The sequence below is a fragment of the Tamandua tetradactyla genome, chromosome 1 (genome assembly GCF_023851605.1).
Source record: "Tamandua tetradactyla isolate mTamTet1 chromosome 1, mTamTet1.pri, whole genome shotgun sequence".
Lineage (NCBI taxonomy): Eukaryota > Metazoa > Chordata > Mammalia > Pilosa > Myrmecophagidae > Tamandua > Tamandua tetradactyla.
In genome coordinates, this window is record NC_135327.1 from 32,018,899 (window position 1) to 32,031,360 (window position 12,462).

Below are 12,462 nucleotides of genomic sequence, written 5' to 3' on the forward strand. Positions count from 1 at the left end.
GTGTTGTGAGTAGTGCTGCTATGAACATATGCTTGTTTGAGTCTCTGTTTTCAATTCTTGTGGGCATACTCCTTAGCAGTAGAATTGTGGGGTCAATTGGTAATTCTATGTTTAACATTTTGAGGAACCTCCAAACTCTTATCTACAGTGTTTGCACCCTTTTACACTCCCACCAGCAAGGTATGAGGGGCTTTAATTTCTCTGCATCCTTGCCGACACTTGTTATTTTCTGCTGTTTTGATTATGGCCATCCTAGTTGGTATGAAGTGGTGTTCACTGTGTTTTTTTTTTTTTTAATTTATTTTATTTTATTTTTTACATGGGCAGGCACTGGGAAACGAACCTGGGTCCTCTGGCATGGCAGACGAGCATTCTTGCCTGCTGAGCCACCGTGGCCCCACTGTGGTTTTGAGTTGCATTTTCTTGATGATCAGCGATGCTGAGCATCTTTTCATGTGCTTGCTGGCTATTTGCATATCTTTTTTTTTTTTTTTTTTACTTAAAAAAGATATTTTAATTGACAAAACAACATACAAACACAAACATTCTTAACATATGAACATTCCATACTTGGTGTACAATCAGCGGCTGGCTCACAATATCATCCCATAGTTGTGCATTCATCACCATGATCATTTTTTTGAACATTTGCATCACTCTAGAAAAAGAAATTAAAAAGAAAAAAAAAACCCTCATATATACCGTACCCTTAGCCCTCCCACTCATTGACCACTAGTATTTTCACCTACCCAATTCATTTTAACTTTTGTCCCCCCATTATTTGCTTTTTTTAAAAAATTAATTAATTAAAAAAATATTTTTAATTTTTTTTCTTTTAAATGTCTATTCAGGTCCTTGCTCATTTTTTAATAAATGGAGTTGCACAGCGTTAAATAGAAGAATGTTGAACTTTGAAATGGGGGCAGGCACTGAATGCCTAGACTTTTGACTTCTGGATTGACCCTTCGCCTGCTGTACCCTCACTGCGGCTCACTTGTTTCCTCTTTAGCAAAGTGGTAAATGCAAAGTTTGCCTTTGCCTCGACACTCTTTTTGGGCCATTTCCAACTTTTTTCCGTGTCCTCCTATTCCAAAGGCTTTCCATCTCATGCCTTTTCTATTGATCAGGACACTCGGTTATATGTGACAAGAATTCAGTTTGAATCTGCTTAAACAAATGATAATAACCATCATAGCAACTCAACTAATTAGAAAGTCTAGGCGTAAGTTGGGCCTCAGCTCTGGGTGTATCCAGGAGCTCAAGAGATGTCATGACCATAGTTGTGCATTCATCACCATGATCATTTTTTTGAACATTTGCATCACTCTAGAAAAAGAAATTTAAAAAAAAAAAAAAACCCTCATACATACCGCACCCTTAGCTAGTTAGCCTTTCTTTGGGTTCTGCCTTCCTCTGTGTTGATCTTCTGTTCTCCAACAGGCTCTCCCTATGAAATGGCAAATGTGATCCATGAGCAGCCCTGGTAGATGCCCGGCCAGCTTGGCAACTCAAAAAGAGAGCGCTTCTCTACTTTTTTCCTAGCGGTGTTTGTGAAAGTTCCAGGTGACATTCTCATTGACTCAGTTTGGGGCCAGCGCTAATCCATGAACCTTTCATGGAATCCAGGGAGATGCTGGGCTCCAGTTGGTCAGGTCACAGTGCTCACCTTTGCAGGGTGCTGGGATCAGCCGCATCCACTCAGAATGGGCGCTGAGGCTCACCAAATGAAATCACGATGCTGCTACCGGAAGAAGGGAAGATCGATGCTAGGTTGCCTAAGATACCAGATTTCCGGGTGCTTTCCCTATTAACCCTTTTCTTACCGGTCATCAACCGCCAGTCATCAGCTGCCCAATCTTTTCTTTCAATTAGAAGAGAAATCACACTCCTTTACTAATATTATGCTGTCAGAGCTAAATGGTCTATTCATTTCCCTTCCCTGGGGGATTTGGATTTAAAAGAGAAACGATGTAACTTGGAAAGGGGAACATTCTCTCCAAAAGAAAAACATGGTCAATGGTAGATATTAGCATCAGAGGGGGGAGAAAATTGGGAGGCTGGGTAGGGTTGATGTGCAGAAGTAGGATTCTAAAATTGTACTATAGAGACGTGGTTACCACATTTGTTTTTAATGACTAAACAAGTCATTAGTTTTAGGCTTGTTTACATGGTTTTAGGGGGAGAGGATGGTTGTGTCTTTCTACATATATATAATCACTGAAGCCTAGGAATCTTCAGGTGTCAAACAGAAAATTCATTTTCCACAATGTGGGGGTTGGCTATATTTCCAAATCAAAATTTGGGTCAAAATATCAGACAAAAGAAACTTGCGTAGCACTTGAGACCGAGTGACAATTTGGGAAACGCGTAGCGGACACTGAAATATTAGCATTTCTAGACCGTTAGGATTTATGCTGCTGATGGATCAGAATATTTGCAATCTGGGCTCTGGAGGAAATCTGGGGCAACTGACCACCAACATTGTTTTCAAATTGACGTGAACTTGCACATGGTTTTTATTCCATCTTAACTTGGCCACATCCTGCTCATTCTTCAATCTCAACTCAGTGTCACATCTTTAGGAAGATTTTCCTTACTCTCTAGTGTGGGTTTGGTATAAAGCAACCACAGTCAGTAATTATTACTACATCTTATGGTTCTGGGGTTGACAGGGCTCAGCTGGGCGGTTCTTACCCAGGGTCCCTCATGCCATTGCAGCCAGACAGTGGCTGGGGATGGAGTCATTCCAGAGACTTCCTCATTCACATGCCTGCGGTTGATGTCAGCTGGAACAACTGCACCAACCTCTCCATGTGACCCGGACTTCCTTGCAGCATGGCAGCTGGGTTCCAACGGGGTGTCTCCCGAGACAGAAAAAGAGCCAGCAGAACCTCCATTGTCTTTTATGGCCTGGTCTCAGAAATCACACAGTAGAAGTGATACTGTATGTTTCTGTTTATTAGAAACTATTCACTGAGTCCAGTCTGTATTCAAGGGGAGGGAAATTAGCTTCTACCTTTTGTTGGCAGGATCATCATAAAACTTGCGGATGTTTTAAAACCACTCCCTTGCCCTTTGAGAATTATCTTTCAACCACTGCCCTTAATCACGCTGCGTTCTCACCTTCCCCGTCCGCCTTCCCCTTCCAGGGAGTCTTCATTTTGAGTTTGTAGAATTCAGGAGATCAGGGAACTTGTAAGGGAAAAAAATTACCAATATTTCTTTCACTAAGTTCTAACTCTAATTTGGCATTTCCTTGAATTATGAAATTCTACCATGTGGCAACAAACCACAGAGTAGCAGAATTATCTCTGACTTTGCCACCCATAGAAGCAGTGAATATTTTTCTATCACATTACAATTGTTGTATATGAAAACCTCACTCACCTCATCCTTACTCTGAAATTACGGAATTTATTAAACCCTGACCTAGGTCTTATTGCAAATGCATTAAAGAAATCATATTATTATATCCCAAATTTGTTTTTATAAGAATTTTATGGAAACGGAATTGAATTATCTTGTAATTCTATATAGTTTCTTTTACAGGATTTAAAATACTGTTCTGAGTACACACCCAATAGGGCACAGAAGGGTCAAGAGCCTCTCCCTGCCTTGGACCACACGTAGTGGGGGGAGAAGTGCAGCGTTATGGAAAACAGAAAGGCCTGCAAATCCTTCTGACTTCTGTTTAACTGAATCAAAGCTTTCTGGAGAAATTATAACAGGTGTCATCAACGCTAATATCTAGGGGAGCCAGGCAGGTACTATAAGTAAGTGAAGTGACATGGCTTGCCTGGAAAATCTCTAGGCCCTTCCTGGCTCTCTGTCATTTTATACTTTTGATAGATACTTTTCTACAGAAAAATAATCCTCTCCTATGAGCAAAACAATCATACGAGACTGAGTGATAGATACCCCTGTCAGTGGATCCGGGACACGGTAGGGAATGGTGGGGACTGTGGCAAGCTGGAGAGGATGTGTCTCCCCTTGCTCAAATCTGGCTGATTGTAGTCACATGGGGATGTGAGCTCAGGACTACTAGATTTTCTGATTTTAAAGAGAAGCTAGAAATCAAGATTTTAGTTTGAAATCTGATTATTAAACGTTGACAACACATGTAATTAAAAAAAAAATTCTGCTAACCAAACAAATTACGTCTGTGGCAAATGCAATCCATAATCACGCTGGGAACTTTAAGAAAATACTGATGTTCGGTTCCCACCTCCAGAGATTCAAAGTTAGTTGGTCTGGAGTGTGGCCAGTGCAGTGGACTTTTTAAAAGCGCCTTGGGAAATTTTAACATATAGCCAAGGTTAAGGAACCCTGTTCACAGTGCCTGCTTCTCTCACTTTGATGCGCCCATGAATTACCTGGGATCTTGTTAAAGTGGAGCTTCTAATTCAGTACGTCTGGGATGGGCCCAAGAATTTGCATTTCTTGCAAGCTTCCAGGTAATGCTGACGGTGCTGGTCCCTGGACCACACTTTGTGAAGCAAGGTCTAGGATAGGGATCCTCACTTTTGACTTTTTGGGTTGGAATTAGCCCTGGTTGAGAACTAGAGGTCTGGGAAGTAACTCTAAGAGCCCCCTTTTATTCCTAGAAAGAATATCTAATATGCTTTGTGAAACAGGGAGGAGACCCTACAACTTTCATTTTATTTCTATCCTCTTGAAACATCAAGCAGGGCCATCCCCATTTACCAATGTCTTATGACGATGAGGAAAGTGGGAGTCCATGGGCCTGGGTTCCAGTCTCAGTGCTAGCACAACTTTCTGTGTGACTTTGGATGGGCCGCACAACCTACCTGGACACCAGTTCCCTTGCTTGGGAAATAAAGGGAATGGATTAGAGAAGAAGTGGCAAACTCAAGTGCCGTCAGAGCTCAGGCAGGTAACTGAGGACCCGGGAATGGGTCAGTTCTGTGTAGGTATGTGCACACAGGACTCAGGGAGGGAGGAAGACCTGCAGCCCTTGGTTCTAAAGGGAGCAGGGCCTACATAGTCAATGGTTACCATGTGGAAATGCAAGTCCAGTGTTGTAGTCAAGTTGTCAGATTTTTTTCTACAGAAGCTGGAAATCTGGCTTTTCATGTGAAATCTCCCTTAATAAAAAATAAAAGTTCAATTTTTAAAAATCATGTGTAGGACAAATAAAGCACCTTTGCAAGCATCCCAATTTATGTGATCTGATCTATGTAGCTCAGATAATAGTGATGGTGATTGTAACAATATTAACCATATATGTGCAGCACTGCCGTGTACATGTATCATTTTACCACAATCCTATGAGGTAAGTACAATGATCACCTCTTTTTCTTAGATGAGGAAACTGTGCACAGAGGGCTTAGGTAACTTACTCAAAGTTGCACAGCTAGGAGGTGCCCAGGTGGGCATTTGAAGCTGTTACCTGTCCTCAGATGCAGCCCTGAAAGAGTTTTGCCCACAGGAGCTGCTGCAGCTGTGTACATCACAGTCTTTGGGGTACAGTGCCCCCTGAAGTGTGCAATATGGTAGTCTTGAAACCATAGCCCTTTGTTGCATGGTGACTCTGGAGGGGATTACAGAGATGAGGACAAGGCGTCCTCGATGCTTTCCTGGGTTGATAGATGACTGAGGAACAGAGTCTCCCGTGCTCACCCTGCACCCATGCATAAAACCCCAGAACTGTGCTGCAAACTTTGCGGTGGGGAAAGGAGACCCAGAAAGGACTGAGGTGACATGTGCCATAAGTCCAGCGGCCTGGAGATCAAAGTCTGAAATGAGAGGATGTGGCGGGTAGAATAGTATCTTCCTGAGACGATACGTTACCGGGCCCCTCAGAATGTGACCTTATTTGGAGGAACAGCCTTTGCAGATGGAATTAAGGAATGTGATGAGATCATCCTGGATTATGGTCAGCCCTAAATCCAATGTCAGGTGTCCTGAAACAAGACAGAAAAGGGGAAGGGAGAGAGGCAGGGAAGAGTCCGTGGAAAGAAGGAGGCAGAGGCTGGAGCTAAACCGCCACAAGCCAAGGAACGTCAAGGAAAGTGTATGGTAATTCCAAGGGGCCCCGGAGTGGGGAAGAGGTGAGCAAGCTGTCCCCCGAGCCTGCGAAGGAGTGCAGCCCTGCCGCCACCTGGATTTCAGACTTTCGGCCTCCAGAGCCATGAGAGAATCTATTTCTGCTGTCTTGAGCCACTGTGTTTGAGGTCATTTGTTGCAGCAGCCATAGAAAATGAATGCAGAGATAGTCTAAAAATAATTAAAAAGAAAGTAAAGCAAAGCTGCTTTTTCTTGCTTCCCTCAGGCCTGCCAGGGCCGCCTGTGGGGTGAACCCACCCCGTGTGTGAAAGTCGCCTTGTCTGAGTTCTAAGCGCCTGCATGTGCCAGGGACCAGGGGCAGGCAGATGCGTCCTGTTCAGTAATCTCTGGCCTTGCTTCTTCTCTTCTGCTCATATGTCAGGGCGCCAGCGGGCAGCACTCCACCCTGGTGCCCTGAGCAGCTCCTGTTTGCCCGAGTGCAGGGCAAGGACGGCGCATTTCCATTGAAGAAGGAGGCTCTGGGTCTGATGAGTGACTGCTTCATGCTGGCGGCAGAGCCAGTTAATCACTGGGCAACAGCAATCGTCATAATTGGAGATGGACTGGAGGCTTGGGTCCCTGCTCTGCCGTCCTTCTCTGCCTTAGGGACCCGGCAGTCCTCACACTAACAGTTTCTAGGCCACGGGTCCTGGAGGAGACACTAGGTAAAATCTAGGAAGTGGGATGCTCCCAGGAAAACGGTGCTCCACCACCGAGCAAAGCAGGGGGCAGGGGGGAAGGTGCGGGACACCCGTGAGTCGTGGAGACTGGGGGACCTGGAGGGCGTGACCTGTTAAAGGAGCAGCCACTGTGCAGCTCAGGCATCACAGCTTTGCCAGATCTTCCAACCTTTCACAAGAGTCTAAAACCCAGGATCCTATTTTAGTTGAAAGATTATTTATTGAGGCAAAATTCGCGTAACATAAAATTAACCATTTTAAAATGAAAATTCGGTGGCATTTACTACATTCACAATATTATGCAATCACCACCTCTATGTAGTTTCGAAACACTCCATCACTCTGGAGTCAAACCCCTTACCCATTAAGCTATTTCTCCCCAGTCCCCTCTCCTCCAGCAACCAACAATTTGACTTCTAGCACTATGGATTTATCTATTCTAGCTATTTCATATAAATGGAACCATACAATGTTTGTCCTTTTGTGTCTGGCTTCTTTCACTCAGCATGATGTTTTGGAGGTACCTCCACATTGTCTTGTGTTATCAGAACTTCATTCCTATTTTAAGGCTCAGTAATATTCCATCTGATGGATAGACCAAAACATGTTATCTACTCATCTGCTGCTACACATTTGGGTAGTTTTCACCTTTTGGCTCTTGTGACTAGTGATGTTGGGAATTCGTATGTCTATGTACTTGTCTGAGCACCTGTTTTCAGTTCCTGTGGCTATATTCCTATAAGTGGGATTGCCAAGTTTTATGGTAATTCTAAGTTTAACTTCTGGAGGAACTGCCAAACTGTTTCCCACCTCAGCTGAATCATTTAACATTTCCACCAGCAATGTACACGGGCTTCAATTTCCCTACGTCCTTACTAACAGTTGTTATTTTCCATTAATAGCCATTCTATTAGTGTGAACTGATACCTCATTATGGTTTTGATTTGCATTTCCCTAATGACTAATGATGTTGAGCATCTTTTTATGTGCTTATTTGCATGTCTTCGGAGAAATGTCTATTTAAGTCCTTTGCCCATTTTATAAATTGGGTTGTTTGCTGTTTTTGTTGTTGTGTTGTAAGAATTCATTATATATTCTGGATAACAAGCTCTTACCCAGTTATGTGGCTTGCAACGTTTTTCTCCCATTCTGTAGGTTGCATTTTGCTTTTTAGATAATTTCTTTTAATGCACAAAACTTTTACATTTCAATCAAATCAAATCTATCTATTATTTCTTCTGTTGCTCTGTGTCATCTAAGAGTTTTATAGTTTTAGCTTCCACATATATCTTGAAGCTCATTACTTCTTGCCACCTCTATCCCTTCATCCCTAGTTAATGCAAAACACCTTCACTTGTACCGGAACCATTGCCATTGCTTCCTCACACATTTTCCTCCTTGGGGCCCTATGGTCTATTTTTTTTTTCTCCTAACAGCCCCAGTGGTTTTGAAACCAGAAAACTTAGGTTCACATTCTGACTCTATTACTTCTTATCCATGTGATTTTGGGTATGCCTCTTTATGACTGTGTGCCTCAGTTTATCATCTGATGAATGGAAACAGTAATAGGAGCCTCCTTATATGATTGCTGTGAGGATTAGTGGGTTAATCCATATGAAGCCAACAAATGTTAATTATTTTCTTAGTATCATTATAAAAGCATTTATTGCCACTACTATATATGTTATTTCATAAACTATTATATTCTTTAGTTGCGTGTCTGTATATCTGAGATTGTGAATTCCTTGAGATCAGAAGCCATACCTAACCAATCTGGGTTTCTCCAGAGTCTAGCCCATGCCTGCTACTGATTTAGTAGGTGTTCAATTAATGTTTGGGGAAGGAAGTTAGTTAGCCAGTGTGCTGGTTTGAAGCAATTATGTACCCCAGAAAAGCCATGTTTTAACCCTGATCTGATCTTGTGGGGCCAGACCTATTGTTTAGAGCTTAAACTTTGATTGGATTATTTCCATGGAGATGTGACACACTCAATTGTTGGTGTGACCTTTTGGTTAGATGGAGAGATGATTCTGCCCATTCAAGGTAGGTCTTGATTAGTTTATTAGAGTCCTTTAAAAGGGGAAACATTTTGGAGAAACCTCAGACGTAGATCCTTGGAGAACAGTTACTTCAGAGGTGACAAAGACACAGATGTTTGGAGATGCTTGGTGTGCTGATAGAGCAGATGCCTAGACACAGGCAGAGCTCAGCAGACATTGCCATGTGCCTTCCCATGAGATGTTAAGCAAGCCAGAACCCAGAGTTGTATTCTGGAGGAACCAAGTGAAGGCCAAGTGAAGCATCTCTAAACAGATGCTTAGAGAGGTGTCTTTAGAAGCTGGAAGCAATGAACAGGGAATAAGGACTAGTGGTTGCCAGCCACATGCTTTCCCAGATCAGCCTTTCTTGAGTCAAGGAATTTGTCTTGGGGTGCCTTAGTTTGGATTTTTTTTTTTTTTTAACATGGGCAGGCACTGGGAATCGAACTCGGGTCCTCGGGCTTGGCAGGCAAGCATTCTTACCTACTGAGCCACCGTGGCCCACCCAGTCTGGATATTTTTAAGGCCTTAGAATGTAAACTTGTAGCTTATTAAATTCCCCTTTTAAAAAGCTGTTCCAGCTGTTTGAAGTATTGAGTCAGAGTGTAGCATCTTGAAAATGTTAAAAAAACAAAAATAGCTTGAAGTCAGGAGTTTTGATATCTTCCTAATAGATTAAGACCTAATTATATTAAAAATAATTCAAAAGTGATGAAAGGGACTGTTCTAGTTTGCTAGCTGCCAGAATGCAATATACCAGAAATGCAATGGCTCTTAAAAAGGGGAATTTAATAAGTTGCTAGTTTACAGTTCTAAGGTTGAGAAAATGTCCCAATTAGAAAAGTTAAAAGAAATGTCCAATCAAAGGTATCCAGGGAAAGATACCTTGGTTCAAGAAGGTGATGAAGTTCAGGGTTTCTCTCTCATCTGGAAGGGCATATGGTGAACACAGCGTCATCTGATAGCTTCTTCTCTTGGCTTCCTGTTTCATGAAGCTCCCCGGGAGATATTTTCCTTCTTTATCACCATAGGTTGCTGGCTGGTGGACTCTGCTTCTAGTGACTATGTCATTCTGCTCTGCTCTCTCTGAATTGCTTTCATTCTCCAAAATGTTACCTCTTTTATAGGACTTCAGAAACTAATCAAGACCCACCCAAATGGTCACCTAATCCAGCTTAAGAACCACTCTTGATTAAATCACATCTCCAAGGGGTGATCTAATTACAGTTTCAAACATACAGTGTTGAATAGGGATTAGAAGAAATGGCTGCCTTTACAAAATGGGATTAGAATTAAAACATGGCTTTTCTAAGGTACTTACATCATTTCAAATCAGCACAGGGACATGCTGCCTCTAAGGCTTGACTTTACTAATCAATGATTTCTAAATCTAGCAATGGGTAGTTGATGTTTGTGGGCTGGGCCTCCTTGTAAGTGCAGCCTCATGGTACTATCTGCTGCAGAGACCTGAGGAAAGAAAGTGGAAGCCAAACTTCAGTAGCAGTTTCTCTCATGCCTATGCGATCTAATTTTGAATTTCCTCTTTTTGTATTTCCAAGAGACTAAAAGGCCAATTCTTTGACTATTACCCCACACGTTTCTGTTGGGCAAGTCTTGTGTGTACTCATCCTTGCCATGGCTCAGTTTCAGATACGCTTCTACCCGACAACAAGAAATATGCAATAGATGATGTTCCCTTCTCAATTCCTGCTGCCTCTGAAATGGCTGACTTTAGCAATATCGTCAATAAATTGCTGCAGGTCAAAAATTGAGTTCCACGAATGTATGGAATTAGGTTTCTTTATCAAGAGCCGGTCTCTGCGAAGGGTCACACACATGGGGTCGGAGCGCATCTCATCAGAAGAGGTCATGAAACTAGAGTACGTGGAGAAGTGCAGTGCACTTCAGCCAGAGAAATGCGTGTTCCATGATGACAAGATCCGTTCTGTTAAAGGAACAGAGGGGTGCATAGGATTGGCTCTTACGATAAGACTTCTTGAATATGATCCTTGAAAGGAAAGTCAATGATGACAATTGTGGGACGTACAGACATTGTAAAAGATGTGGCTTGGGGGAGAAAAGACAGTTTGTCTTGCTTACTACTGAGCGGGTCTGCGGATCAGACTATTCTCTTACGGGAGTGGGATGTAGAGAGAAACAAAGTGAAAGCCCTACACTGCTGCAGAGGTTGTGCTGGAAATGTGGAATCTATAGCTGCTGATAGCACAGAAACTACATTTTGTGGTGGCTCTGGGAAAAGGTGCTGAAGATCTGGTCTACAGTCCCTACAAATGAAGAAGATGAAACGGAGGAATCTACTAACTGACCAAGAAAGAAACAGAAAACAGAACAATTGGGACCAACCAGGATTCCCATTGTGACCGACTCTGGCCACAAGGAAACAATTTCCTCAGTCCTGCGGTCAGATGCTGAAGAAATCTGTACTGCATCTTGGGACCATGCAATTAGAGTGTGGGATGTTGAGACTGGCAGTCTTTAGTCAACTTTGACAGGAAATAAAGTATTTAATTGTATCTTCTGTTCCCACTTTATAAACGTTTAGCATCTGGAAATACAGACAGGCACATCAGATGATGGGATCCCCCAACTAAAGACTGTTTTTTGGTGTCTGTGCCAGTTTGAATCTATGGTGGACCCCAGAAAAGCCATGCCCTTTAATCCTCATTCAATATTGCTGGGTGGGAGCATTTTGATTGTTTCTGTGAAGATGTGACCCACCCAATTATGGGTGGTAACTTTTGATTAGATGATTTCCATGGAGGTGTGTCTCCCCCCATTGAAGGCGGAGTCGCTTGCTGGAATCCTTTAAAAGAGGAAACCTTTTGGAGAGAGTGCCTTTTTGGTAGAGCCGCGAGAAAGCCAGCAGATGCCACCATGTTTGCCACGTGCCCTTGAAGCTGAGAGAGAAACGTTGAATTTCATCAGTCTTCTTGAACCAAGGTATCTTTCCCCGGATGCCTTAAATTGAACATTTCTATAGACTTATTTTAATTGGGACATTTTTTCGGCCTTAGAACTATAAACTAGCAACTAGTTAAATTCCCCTTTTTAAGAACCATTCTGTTTCTGGTATATTGCGTTCCAGCAGCTAGCAAACTAGAACAGTGTGACTGTCTCTAACCTCACATACAGGCTGGGTCACATCAGTAAAGTGGAGTCCTATCCATGAACACCAGCTGAACTCAGGTTCTTTAGATAATATTGTCAAGCTGTGGGATGCACGAAGTTATAAGTCTCCTTTCTCTGATCTGGATGCTCATGGACACAAAGTTTTTTGTGTAGATTGGAAAGACACTGAATTACTTCTGATGGAGGAGCAGACGATAGGTTGTCCTCCTACAGGTAGATATTCACCTGTGACTGAATAGGTGGGGGCATGAAAGTAGATGATAATTTGACTATAGAGATTCTTTCTCTAAATGAAATCTATAGAGAATTCTCAGATTACATAGACCCGCAGATCAACTTCAGAAAGTGGTCTTTTAGGTTAAAAGTTTATACATGGTTTTCATCCCCCATAAAACTAACCTATTACTGTATTGCTGTATTTTTCTTCTTTATTTTGTATTTATGATACATTTTGATTTTATGAAAATATAAAATGTGACCTGCATTCTCTACTTTAACTTAAACTCTTGAAATTAAACTAAGGTGTT

General features: G+C 42.3%; 1 pseudogene; it reads left to right on the top strand.

Moving 5' to 3' along the window:
- Positions 1 to 10,420: 10,420 nt before the first annotated feature.
- LOC143683983 (ribosome biogenesis protein WDR12-like) lies at positions 10,421 to 12,186 on the top strand (annotated as a pseudogene).
- The last annotated feature ends 276 nt before the right edge of the window (positions 12,187 to 12,462 follow it).